This window comes from Dermacentor silvarum, chromosome 10, assembly GCF_013339745.2.
Source record: "Dermacentor silvarum isolate Dsil-2018 chromosome 10, BIME_Dsil_1.4, whole genome shotgun sequence".
Classification (NCBI taxonomy): Eukaryota; Metazoa; Arthropoda; class Arachnida; order Ixodida; family Ixodidae; genus Dermacentor; species Dermacentor silvarum.
The window spans coordinates 92,687,673-92,699,711 of NC_051163.1; positions in this window are offsets into that span (position 1 = coordinate 92,687,673).

Sequence of the window (12,039 nt, forward strand, 5' to 3'; positions counted from 1 at the left end):
AAAGCGTTTAGCATTTAACGAGAGTGCATCAATCAACTGACCATTTTTTTCCCGAATCTCTACACAACGCCGCCACACACGTCGCACTGCGGGAGAAGACGAATACTATCTAAAATGTTAACTTCCTATTGAGAATGCTTATTGTAACCAGAAACAAAAATTCTGCCGACTTTTTTCTAGGGCAGCATGGGCTTGAAAGAAAGCAAGTGCTAAGATCCAAAGACAAAGAGTTGATAGACGGTCACTATCCGCTTTCAAAAGCACAAAGCCAATTTGTCTTTTTTGTGGTAAGGTTATGACTGTTATTTGACCGACTAGGGGGGTTGGACGTTTTTTTGGCGAGAAAACAAAAGTAGTAGCCTTGGCATTGTCCGATAAATGACCATACCCTGACAGTCCACGTCTCGGCCGCACGAGAGTGGAGCCACGTGTGCAACTTTCAACAAAAAAAAAACGACTACAGCGCAAAAGCTTGTAATACTCGCCTTCGCGCAATACCGTTAAATGTCACACCTTTAATGAAAGGAAAAGAAAGATGAAGTAGCACTGCGCTTTTTGATCACCTCGGACGTAGACTACTTCCAAGAACGCCGAACGCAGATGACTCTACCTACTGCAAAAATGTTTAGGTGTTTCCGTCGAATGAGACAGTGACGTTATGTTAATGTATTGAGAAGCTGCCCAAAACAAACAGGAAGAAAACAACAAGAGACGGGAAAGAGCGCACACTACCTAATACCACCATTTTTGGGCACTTGTACTTTGGATTCACTTTTAAAGCAACGGCTTGCGCGAGAGAATATATTCATTTTTCCAACAAGGAATCGACCCACCACCCGAAATTCTCTTTCTGCGTGCTGATATGCGCCATCCAATAGAAAACCGGATTTACAACATCTCTATGCCACCGTATGCGCAGTGGCAGACACCAAGCTGCTTTTTGTAAACGACACGCTGTGCCCCATTTGCTCGAAAAAAATTATCGGCACTCAGTCGCAAGAAGACAGAACTGCGCCTGTATTCGAAACTTGTATGTGTATTGCGCCTGGCTTGAGCGTAATAAGTAATAATAATATTAACTACAATAATATTAACAATAAGGTCAATTTCGCCCGACAGGCGAATCACTGATGGCGACAGAAATTTATTAGACAGCTGTGCAAACTAAGGTAAGTCGTTTTATCAGCTGCATAAACTGCTGTAAACATTCGCTTACTAACTAAATTAACCTGCACGTTGTCACGCGCGCACAATCACACACGAGCACATCTCTCTCGATTAAGCGCGGACACTCGCTGTCAAAACGATGGCGGGGGGGGGGGGAGTGGCAGCAACAGCGAGCGAATTGTCCATCGTGCTACTTCTAGCTTCAACGCTAGCTAATTGTGCCGAGAATACACCGCACACGAAGGCATCAGGGGCACTTTAACGAACACCTATTCCAAACTGCTTCTGTTCTATTTTTGCAATCAGGCCTCCATGATTGCCCACCTTCACTTGTCTTTCACGCAACGTAAAGGAAACATATTAGCGTAGCTTGCATAGGAGGCGCAATGCTACAGAGAAAGCGTAGCTGATGGGCACCTAGCTTGGCATGGCTTTTGGGCTAGGCTAAGCACTACCAAGTCATCCCCAGCATTTTCCGGAATTTATTGATCATTTATCAATTATCGATTAGCTGCTGGTTGACTATCGATTGCCTATCGATGACAGACTAAGCTTAAGTAGTCCCAACCATGCTTAGCTAGACTTAACCAGGCTCAGCTTCGCCAGTTCACAGAGGTATGTGTCATTGGGCTTGGACCCTTTATGCACTACCGCCAGGATCGGCCCACAATTTCTGTCCGCAGGTTACGGACTAACGCTCGGCTTAAACAGCTCCACTGTTAAAAAACCGCGAGAGCTACTCACTCTTATATGACATGTGCACACTAATTATGCACGTGAGACCGAATAACAGAAAAATATTATTTTTCGATTCCATGCCTTTTTACCATCAGCCATCCGCGATTGGTCAAAAGTTTTCGGGCTGCGTCCACTTCGCCTGCATGTCTGTCACCTGACATCCAAAAACCGTGAAAAATCACTGCGTCAAAGTGAGGTGTACGCATTAAAGATGCATTATTACGCCGATCAAAGCTTAATTTTCTTTTTAATAGCCGGACACTGCCCCGTTCCGACATCAATAGAAGGTCGGTACCCGCCGATCGCTCTGGCACTGGCTAGTCGGAGCTGCCGTGGAGAATGGATTTAATTGCCTATATTAAAAATTTTGCTTGACATTATATGGTTGTCGAGTCTTTGAGCACGAAAACGACATCGCTATGTCAAAGCTTCTTCACTGAAGATTTGTTTTAGCTGCATTGTTACGTTTCCGTTGCACGCCGACGTGATTTTCTAGCAGACACCGAAAGCTAAGTAAGAAGAAGCAGGGAAAACGCAGACGCCGACAACACCCTGCTCATCAGGTTATCTACTTTCACTGCGTTAGCCCGGCCCCACGTTACCGCCTCCGCTTCTGCGTGCTCATAGCCCTTGGTCAGCCAATCAGGTAAGAAATGTATGTTAAGTTAGGCAATGCTATTCCTTTTGAAAGCAAACAACAGTGACTTCCTATAAAATAGGCGAGCGTTTCAATAGCCTTCTCAAACAACGCTGCGAGTCACCACCCGATGCTTGCGTTGGCGGTTACGCAAATTGGACATCAGGAGATTAGTAGGAAAAACCGATTGGAATAGTTTTACGTTATACGGTCCCAGCCATCGGCCCGCCTAGACTTTGTACCCAGCGCAGATCGCTTTCTAGATCGGGGCCGCGCGGCCGCGCTCAGCCGCGTCATAAGTAGCCGCCACGGGAGTAAAACGTCCCCTACTTTCCCTGCGGCCTTGTGCGCGATGGAAGACGGAGCGCTTTTTCCCCGCCTTCCTCCCCTGCGCACGCGAGACTGAGCAACCATTCTTTGCTCACCCTCTCACGCTTTCACTTTACCCACACCATACGGCTGTCGCGAAGAACGTATCCCGCGCCCGACCTTGAGGAATACCGAAACGGGTTTGAACGAGTGTGTGCACGTGTAAATCGCGGTCGCTCCGCGCGCGGCTGTACTGGGGGGGAAAGGTCATGCCAATTTAGTTGTTCACGGTCTATTGTTGCGACCATGTCTGCGTGGTCCCCAAAACTCTGGCCCCTATTGGAGCACGACGGCTTGCCTGATTGACGAATAGAGGCTTGCGTCTCCCACGGGTCCGCGGGCCCCGTGGATGCTGTGGAACCACATTTAAGGAAGGGGTTTTGGGTCATTTTTAGAGAGAGAGCAAGGACACAGCAGCCCACGGCGCCACTTCACCACGGGAGACCAGGCCGGTCAGGCAGGCCGTCGACGATCGGTATGACATCGTTGCATTTATAAGATATGTGTGTACAGTTGTAAGGAACCAAGTTAATGCCAATTTAAATAAATCTAGTCTCTTCAAATGTTACTTCTTGTTGTCGTCGTACCTGCCGATCTGCACCTGCCGCTGCCAGAGCTCATCCCCCTTCATCGTCGTCTCCCTGGTGAGCTGATGCGTCCGAAAACTAACTGCTGCGTCACTTCGCTACAAAGTGGTGGAGGTTGCTGGGTAGCGAAATCCACGCTCTAATATCATGGGCCGTGGTAACAAACCTCAGGAACCTACCTCTGAGAGCTCTACTATGACCGAAGCCCCTACTTTTATCACTACCATGTCCGCCCCTCAAGTTAACCCTTTCGTCGGACCGCCAGTCTTTAAAGGCACGCCAGAAGAATCAATCGCCGAGTGGCTGCTTTGCTACGAACATGTAGCCTCACTGAACAACTGGGATCAAGCGACAAAAGTTAAATTTTTGTATCTGGCATTGGACGGGGACGCAAAAAAGTGGCACACAACTCAAATTTTAACGGGTGCCCCTAATTCATGGGAAGAGTGGGCGACTCTCCTAAAAACGTCGTTTACTAGTCGTTACTCAGTTGAAATCGCCTATTTGCGACTGCAAAACCGGACCCAGCTGCCATCAGAGTCCCCTGAGGAATATTACTATGACGTTTTGCAGCTGTGCGCCAGAGCTAACCCTTCCATGACGGAAGACGATCAGTTACGGCACCTAATGCGCGGCTTGCGTCCGGACGTGCAAGAGAAAATAATCATCGCGAACCCGGACAGCTGCTCTGCCTTCCTCCAAATTCTGCAGCGTATTAATCTGGCTGCTTTGATGACCCGTGCGTCCCAGCCACAATCAATCGGCACTCATTTCTCTGCCGGCCCGCAGTCATGGATCCCATATGGCTCGAAACCTCCTGTCGGAGTGACACACTCTGTACCAGCAATGCAGCCGCCTCCGACCTGTTTCGCTACTTGCGCGGCGGCGGAGCGTCATTGCCTGCGAGAGGCCACAGACCACGACAGGGACCTAAAAGCGATCGCGGATTCCATAGCCTCGTTATCGAACCGCTTAAAGGCTATGGAAGAAGACGTACAACATCCTCCAGCGCACTGGCCACCGAGAAGTTCCGCTGACGACGACAGCCGACCACGATGCCAGCTGTGCGGCCGGATCGGCCACCTCGCGCCCCAGTGCTGGCAACGGTTCGGAGAAGACGGACCCCAACGGAGGGAGCAACGCGTTGCTCACAGTGAGCAGTTCAACCCCTCGGGAAACGGGGACGGCCGGGGCGTAGGGGGCCCGTCCGGCCTACCATTTTGTAATCTGTCGAAAAGTCAGCCCCTCGCATTGCCTGTCCGAGCAAAGGGGACCGACCCAAATTTACGGCAGCGCTTTAGCTATGAACATGGAAACCTCGCTACGCTTGCCCACCTTCCGCATGATTCCGCACCAGTAAGCGAAGAAAACCCGTTACCGTTGCTCGTGCTGGATCATGTGGAGGTTGGAAAAAAGCAGAGGGAAGATTCATGGATGAGGGAAGTGATACAGCACCTAGAGCAGCCGAGTGCGCCCGTTGTCCGAAAAACGAAAAGAACGGCACGGAGCTTTCGGTTAGTTGATGGTGTTTTGCACAGAAGGGCGAACGGCTTTCATGAAAGTCGCACGGCACTCGTTGTCCCATCGTGTTTGAGGCCGGAGGTTTTACGGCACTGTCATGTCGACGCTACGGCGGGCCACCTCGACTTCGGGCGCACATGGGGGAAAGTTCGCCGCCGCTATTTCTGGCCGAAGATGTTCTCGCAAGTCAGCCAGTACGTTCAATCCTGCTCTGACTGCCAGACCCAAAAGCTCGCACCCAGAAAGCCGGCCAGTGTCGAGCCCTTTGTGGCCCCCAAGAATGAAACGATACTCGAGGTCGATAACGGACAAAGCCGAATCGAAGACGCCACAAAAGAATCCCACCGACTCCAGCCTCATCAAAAACTAGTGGACCAAACCAGGAAGGAACGTCGCGTTGTGAATTTCGCGCAGCTAAAACCTCCCCACGTTCGAAAATGCTCCGATGATGTCGACGCAGACGACGAGTCAGTTGACGAACGTCGTGAGAAAAAGAAAATTTGTGATCTTCGTCGTGGTGTGCGCAAGTGCAGGTCGAGTGCTGACCAGAGGCTTGCCTCGTGTGATCGTGTGTGTGATCGCGTGCGTGATCGTGTGTGTGAGCGTGTGTGTGAGACAGAGAACGACAGAGTGCGCGTGGACGCTGTGACTGAACTTTACTCCGACTGGAGGACATTTCTCAACGAGGCCGAACCTACAACCATCGCTGCTTACGACACAGATACTGATGTATATTACAGCACCAGTGAATAGAACTTTAGTGTTAATTTTGGTGTGTCGCGATCGTCGCGGTTTTTTACATTTTTTGTTAAAACGCGCTTGTTCATTTTGTTTTTATTTTTTCCATTATTTCTTACAACCCCTCATGTACGTGTTTAATTTCTAGAGCCATAATTTCTTTTCAAGTTCGAAGTGCTCTGTAGAAACGAGTGGGACACTCTTTTTCGTAGGGGGAAGGTGTCGCGAAGAACGTATCCCGCGCCGACCTTGAGGAATACCGAAACGGGTTTGAACGAGTGTGTGCACGTGTAAATCGCGGTCGCTCCGCGCGCGGCTGTACTGGGGGGGAAAGGTCATGCCAATTTAGTTGTTCACGGTCTATTGTTGCGACCATGTCTGCGTGGTCCCCAAAACTCTGGCCCCTATTGGAGCACGACGGCTTGCCTGATTGACGAATAGAGGCTTGCGTCTCCCACGGGTCCGCGGGCCCCGTGGATGCTGTGGAACCACATTTCAGGAAGGGGTTTTGGGTCATTTTTAGAGAGAGAGCAAGGACACAGCAGCCCACGGCGCCACTTCACCACGGGAGACCAGGCCGGTCAGGCAGGCCGTCGACGATCGGTATGACATCGTTGCATTTATAAGATATGTGTGTACAGTTGTAAGGAACCAAGTTAATGCCAATTTAAATAAATCTAGTCTCTTCAAATGTTACTTCTTGTTGTCGTCGTACCTGCCGATCTGCACCTGCCGCTGCCAGAGCTCATCCCCCTTCATCGTCGTCTCCCTGGTGAGCTGATGCGTCCGAAAACTAACTGCTGCGTCACTTCGCTACACGGCGCGCGGCCACGATGTTATCGCACTTGGACATTATACGAAACATCACGTCGACGACGACGACGGAAATGTGCCTGGAGTCTCCATATGTTTGCAATCGCAATAAAATTATGTGGATCCGACTCAGTGTGGCAAGCAGAGTAAGCGAAGCTTTCTCTGCTGTTTGCTTTGACTGACGATAGTACGCGGTGATCTTAACAGTGAATGTTTAATTTCTTCAGCATTTAGTGCAATGCGAGAGCGGTGAGTTGATGTTCTGCGTGCACCTGTTTGTCCGTGTAATACACACAATACACAGCGAGACGTGCTTGCTTGAGGCATTGTTGTGCGCCGTTTTTCATAACCTTCGAGATTGAGCCACCAGGCTTCTCAGATGAATCAGGCACGCTTCCACTCGCACCGACAACATACGGCATCCGGCCGCGATGTTATCGCACTCGGACTTCACACGGAACATCGCGGCGACAGCGAAGGTGACGTGGATGACGTCGGCGTAAATGCGCCTGGAGTGTACATATAACTGCTTTCACAATAATAATAAAAAAGTTGTGTAGGGGAAATACCACTGCCATAAACTAGAAGCTTGTTTCCCCACAGTACGACTGAGTTTGTGGAGAAACAAACGCATTGTATGTTTTCTTCGTATTTCCAAGCGATTTGGTGCGACTGCATTTAAAAGCGAAGTTAGTCATGTTATCAGGTTAGTCATGTCCGAACGACCATCAGACCAGTGTTTTGTTGCGCTACGAGGACATTGTAAGAGTCACCTTACGAGAGGAAATATTCCCGACAAAGCGGGGCTCCGAGAAGTATTCTCAAGCGATTACCAGTTTGCTCAGCTAAGCAATCGTGTGGCTCACAGAAGGCCCTACAACAATTGACCCGGTGAAGTTCAGCGGTTGCGGCTCCACTTTCTCAAACCTTTACAACCTTACCTTCGCGTATAACGTGTGAGATTTGCGTACACTGAACAGGCACGCATGATTTTAGCTATACTTCCAAACTGATAAAAGAAATCACGTAGAAACTCCTCTGGGAGTTGCCTAAGTATGCACAAGCATTGTGCCGCTTGGTAATCCCCACGCTGCCCGGTGTCATCATCAATGTTATGAAACTAGATTCGACCAGCATAAACCCTTATAAACCCTAATCGGTCGTTATCAACCTTATCGAACACGATCCGACCCTTATGAAATATTATCGCTCCTTATCAACCTGGATGTCCAGCTAAGCTGTTACAAAACCACCACTACAATTGCTGAGGGAGCATGCAATGTTTTATTCATGGTTCGGATGCTTGTTTTGAACTTGTTCTTTATCGAAACGTGTGCTGCTCTGTCTATTGTATGGGTCATACAAATGAATCTATGCGCTGTTCACTTCACTTCGCTGAGCGCTTGTAGCCTCTGCCTTACGTGGTTATGAGCCATTGCATTCGTATTACGTGACAGACGGACAAATTTCTCATTTGGTAGGCATAGAAATGCTTATGCATTTAAAACTAAAACGGGATGGTTTATTAAACGAGATGAAGCTGCTGATTTTCGCTATAACACGGGGACTATCTTTTCCTCTTCATTTCGTTCCGTCACGCGTCACGATCATGAGTTTTTCTTTTCAATTTGTTTTTACACTGATAATATTCAAACCTTCGCATTTTCGGCACATTGCACTAAACACACGTAACACACGTAACAAGTAAACACCTAACAAGTAATAGGTAAACAACGTAACAAGTACTCTATTTGGCGATGTCCTTTGTGTCAAAAATTTACCTAATACTAATTCTCTCTAAGCACCTTATCTTTCTAAATGCCAAATGAAACACTTTACCATGCACCGAAACTTGAGAAAAAGGGGGGCGCGCAACCAGGCTTCGCGCTTCGATGCCACTCCATAAAGCCATTTGGCCCGCTCCTTTTTGCAGAATCTAACACCATCATCTTTTCTTATACGTCATGGTGCAAATATGCATCACAACTGCACATTTGTATCCATTTTTAACATGGTCCGCAAGCTCTTTCCCATCAATTCCACGGCGGACGAATCTTTTGCCCAGGTAGAGATGCTTTGCCGCATAGTAGCTAAATAAAAGCATCACAGGAAAAAAATTCAGCCAGCGGATTAAAACCGAACTGGACCTACATATATGGAGGGACCTAAAGTATGTGCCACTAGAGTGCAATTAGCGGATGAGTTTTTACTGTGCTGCAAATTACATTTTAAAAATCACCCCATGCATTTTCAATGGGTCTAAAGAAGTGCCCCAGGAAAAAAAATCCAGCCAGTGGAATTAGACTACACTCGACAAATACCGTGAGAACGTTGTCGGGATTTAGTGCCTAAAGTGCAAATCGCGAAGAACGAGCCATTGCTCAGTAATCGATTTTTAAAAAATGCGTCCCATAGAGTTACGCCAACCGCATCGCCCCAGGGTCGGCTTCGCCGCAGTAGTCGATGTCCCAGATTGCTGGACTTGTCATTCCGTATGCGTATGCTCAGGGAAGATTGGTCTTCTGTTTATGATAAGCTAGACCCAAATGAGAGCTATCGTGAATTCTTATCTATATTCACTAGTCATTACAACAAATCGTTTCCTTACGTAAGCGCCAAAGCTAACAGAAAAAGAAGAAAACCTTGGGTGGGGCGGGAGCATATCAAAATGATCAAGAAAAAAAGGCGCATTTTTAAGAAGTTTTTGCGCACAAGAGATATTAAGGAATTTGAGGCCTTTAAAACTTACAGAAACAAACTAACTGCGGCATTGAAAAAGGCAAAGACCTCCTACTATAACCACATGTTTTCTGACATCTATCGACGGCGCCCAAACCAAGTATGGAAAGCCATCAATCAGGCACTGAACCGCAAAGCGGGTCAGAATACTCTAACGGAAATAACCATTGGCGGGAACAAACTTTCCGGTGTGCCTTTAGCTGAGCACTTCAGTGAGCACTTTTCTAATGTTGTGCAACCGCTGGGAAGCATTGCTCATACTCGTATTGCTTACCATAATGCTGATACATTTTTTCTCGCACCTACAGATGAGGCAGAAATAGTACGTACATTTCTTTCCCTAAAAACAGTAAAGCTGTCGATGTCGATGGATTTCAGGTAGAAGCGATTAAGCACGTAATTGACCTGCTTGCTCCTTCTCTAGCTTACGTGTTTAATCTAGTCTTTCAGTCTGGCTGTTTCCCAAATCTCATGAAAATCGCAAAAGTTTCTGTTATATTTAAAAGTGGAGATAATAATGATGCTAATAATTACCGACCAATTTCAATAATACCCGTATTCGCTAAGGGATTAGAGAAAATAATATTCTGCCGCGTAAATAGCTTCTTTAACAAACACAATATACTTTCAGAGTATCAGCATGGTTTTCAACGTGGTAAATCTACACAGACTGCGCTGTTAGCTCAAAAAGAATTGATAATTAATAACATCGAAGAAAAAAAGTTTACGCTTGGTGTTTTCATTGACTATAGCAAGGCCTTCGATACCCCAAACCATTACATTTTACTCGGGAAGTGGAACGCTTATGGGGTACGTGGTGTAACTAATGCATTGTTTAGTTCATATCTGTCTGAGAGGAAGCAATGCGTTTCAATTGCAAACTGTTTTTCTTCTTCTAAAACCATTTCTTGTGGCGTGCCTCAAGGAAGCATATTAGGACCAATGCTCTTCATTATCTACATAAATGATATTGTTAAGATAAACAATGATGCCTCATTCCTACTCTACGCCGATGACACTAGTATTTTTGTTTCTGGACAAACTACAACTGAAATTGTTGCCAGAACCCAAAGTGTACTTTCAGGTGTGCTGCAATGGTCCACTGCTAATGGGCTACGAATAAATGCGAAAAAAACAAAAGCTGTTTTTTTTTTCAGATCCCGAGGCATGGAGGTAAACGTGAACCAATCATTAATGCTTGAGGGAATACCCGTTGAAATAGTAGAGAAACATAAAGTTCTGGGTGTGACTTTTTCTGCTCATATGACATGGACTTGTCATATTGAATCACTGACCAAATCATTATCGCGTGCTGCTGGTGTTCTGTCACGATGTAGGCACTTTCTTCCAGAAAAAGCTAAACTTCAGATTTATCATGCTCTGTTTTCTTCCCATATAAATTACTGCCTCTTAGTCTGGGGCACCACAACCCTAAGTAACATAAAAACAATTCACCTATTGCAGAAGAGAGCACTTCGGTACATTGCAAACGTCCCGTGCAATAGTTCTACAGGTACATTGTTTGCTCGCTATAAAATAATCAGTGTGAAACGCATATTCGATTTTCGTTTGATGTATGCTTATTTCTTCGCAAAGGAACAATTCAGAGCGTTTATTAAAGATTCATCCAACATAAGCATGCATTACACGGATTCACGCACCCGCAGCGCCGACAGGTGGCTTGTTCCTCGTTCGCGTACGACCTATTTTTTGCAGTCTCTTAGATTCACAATGCCATCCCTACTTAATAAATATGAAGAGAAAGACGCCAACTTTTCTACGTTTACAAAAAAAAAACAAATGCGTGAATTTTTTCTAACTCTTGTGTAAACTTTTTTATAATATACTGTTTGAACACGATCAAGAATGCTTCATTACTCTTTATACCGCGTTTATTGTTTTCGTCATTTTATATGTGTTCACATGAACTCCGAATATTTCAGCTCCAAAACGCAACCGTCCTAGAGTGTACTTATATATCATCATTTGTTCTACTGTTCCATTGTTGTATTTGCACAACCTCTTTTTTAATCTTTTTACCTGCATCTTTTTTTTCTTTTATTGTAAATTTGTTTTTGAAAGTATGCATTTTAACACCGCTGTCATATACGTGGGCCCTTAGGCATTTTCAAGTGGTGTTATTACCGCTTTTCGCCTAAGGGACCCCCAACTGTCGTTGGAAATAAAGATGTGATTGATTGATTGATTGATTGACGAGAACGGATTTAGCCTTAACCCACAAAAGACCACCTGCGTCCTGTTCTCCAGAAAGAGGGGTCTGCACCCCGATCCTGACATTGAGTTGCAGGGACAACGTGTGGTCGTAAAAACCGAACATAAATTTTTAGGTGTGATTGTAGATACGAAGCTTACGTTTGTGGCACACATACGGTATCTAAGAAACAAGTGCATGAAAACAATAAATATTCTAAAAGCGTTGTCACGCACCGCTTGGGGTAGTGACACACGGTGTCTTTTGAATTTGTACAAGAGCCTCATACTCACAAGATTAGATTACGGCGCCATAGTGTACCATTCCGCTACGCCAAGCGCCCTAAGGATGCTGGATCCTGTACACCATCTAGGCATCCGCCTAGCCACTGGTGCCTTCAGGACAAGTCCTGTGGCAAGCCTGTATGTAGAGGCGGACATGTGGTCGCTTGATATACAACGTTTATCTTTAAGCCTCACCTATTTCCTGAAAGTAAATTCGAACCCGGAACATCCGTC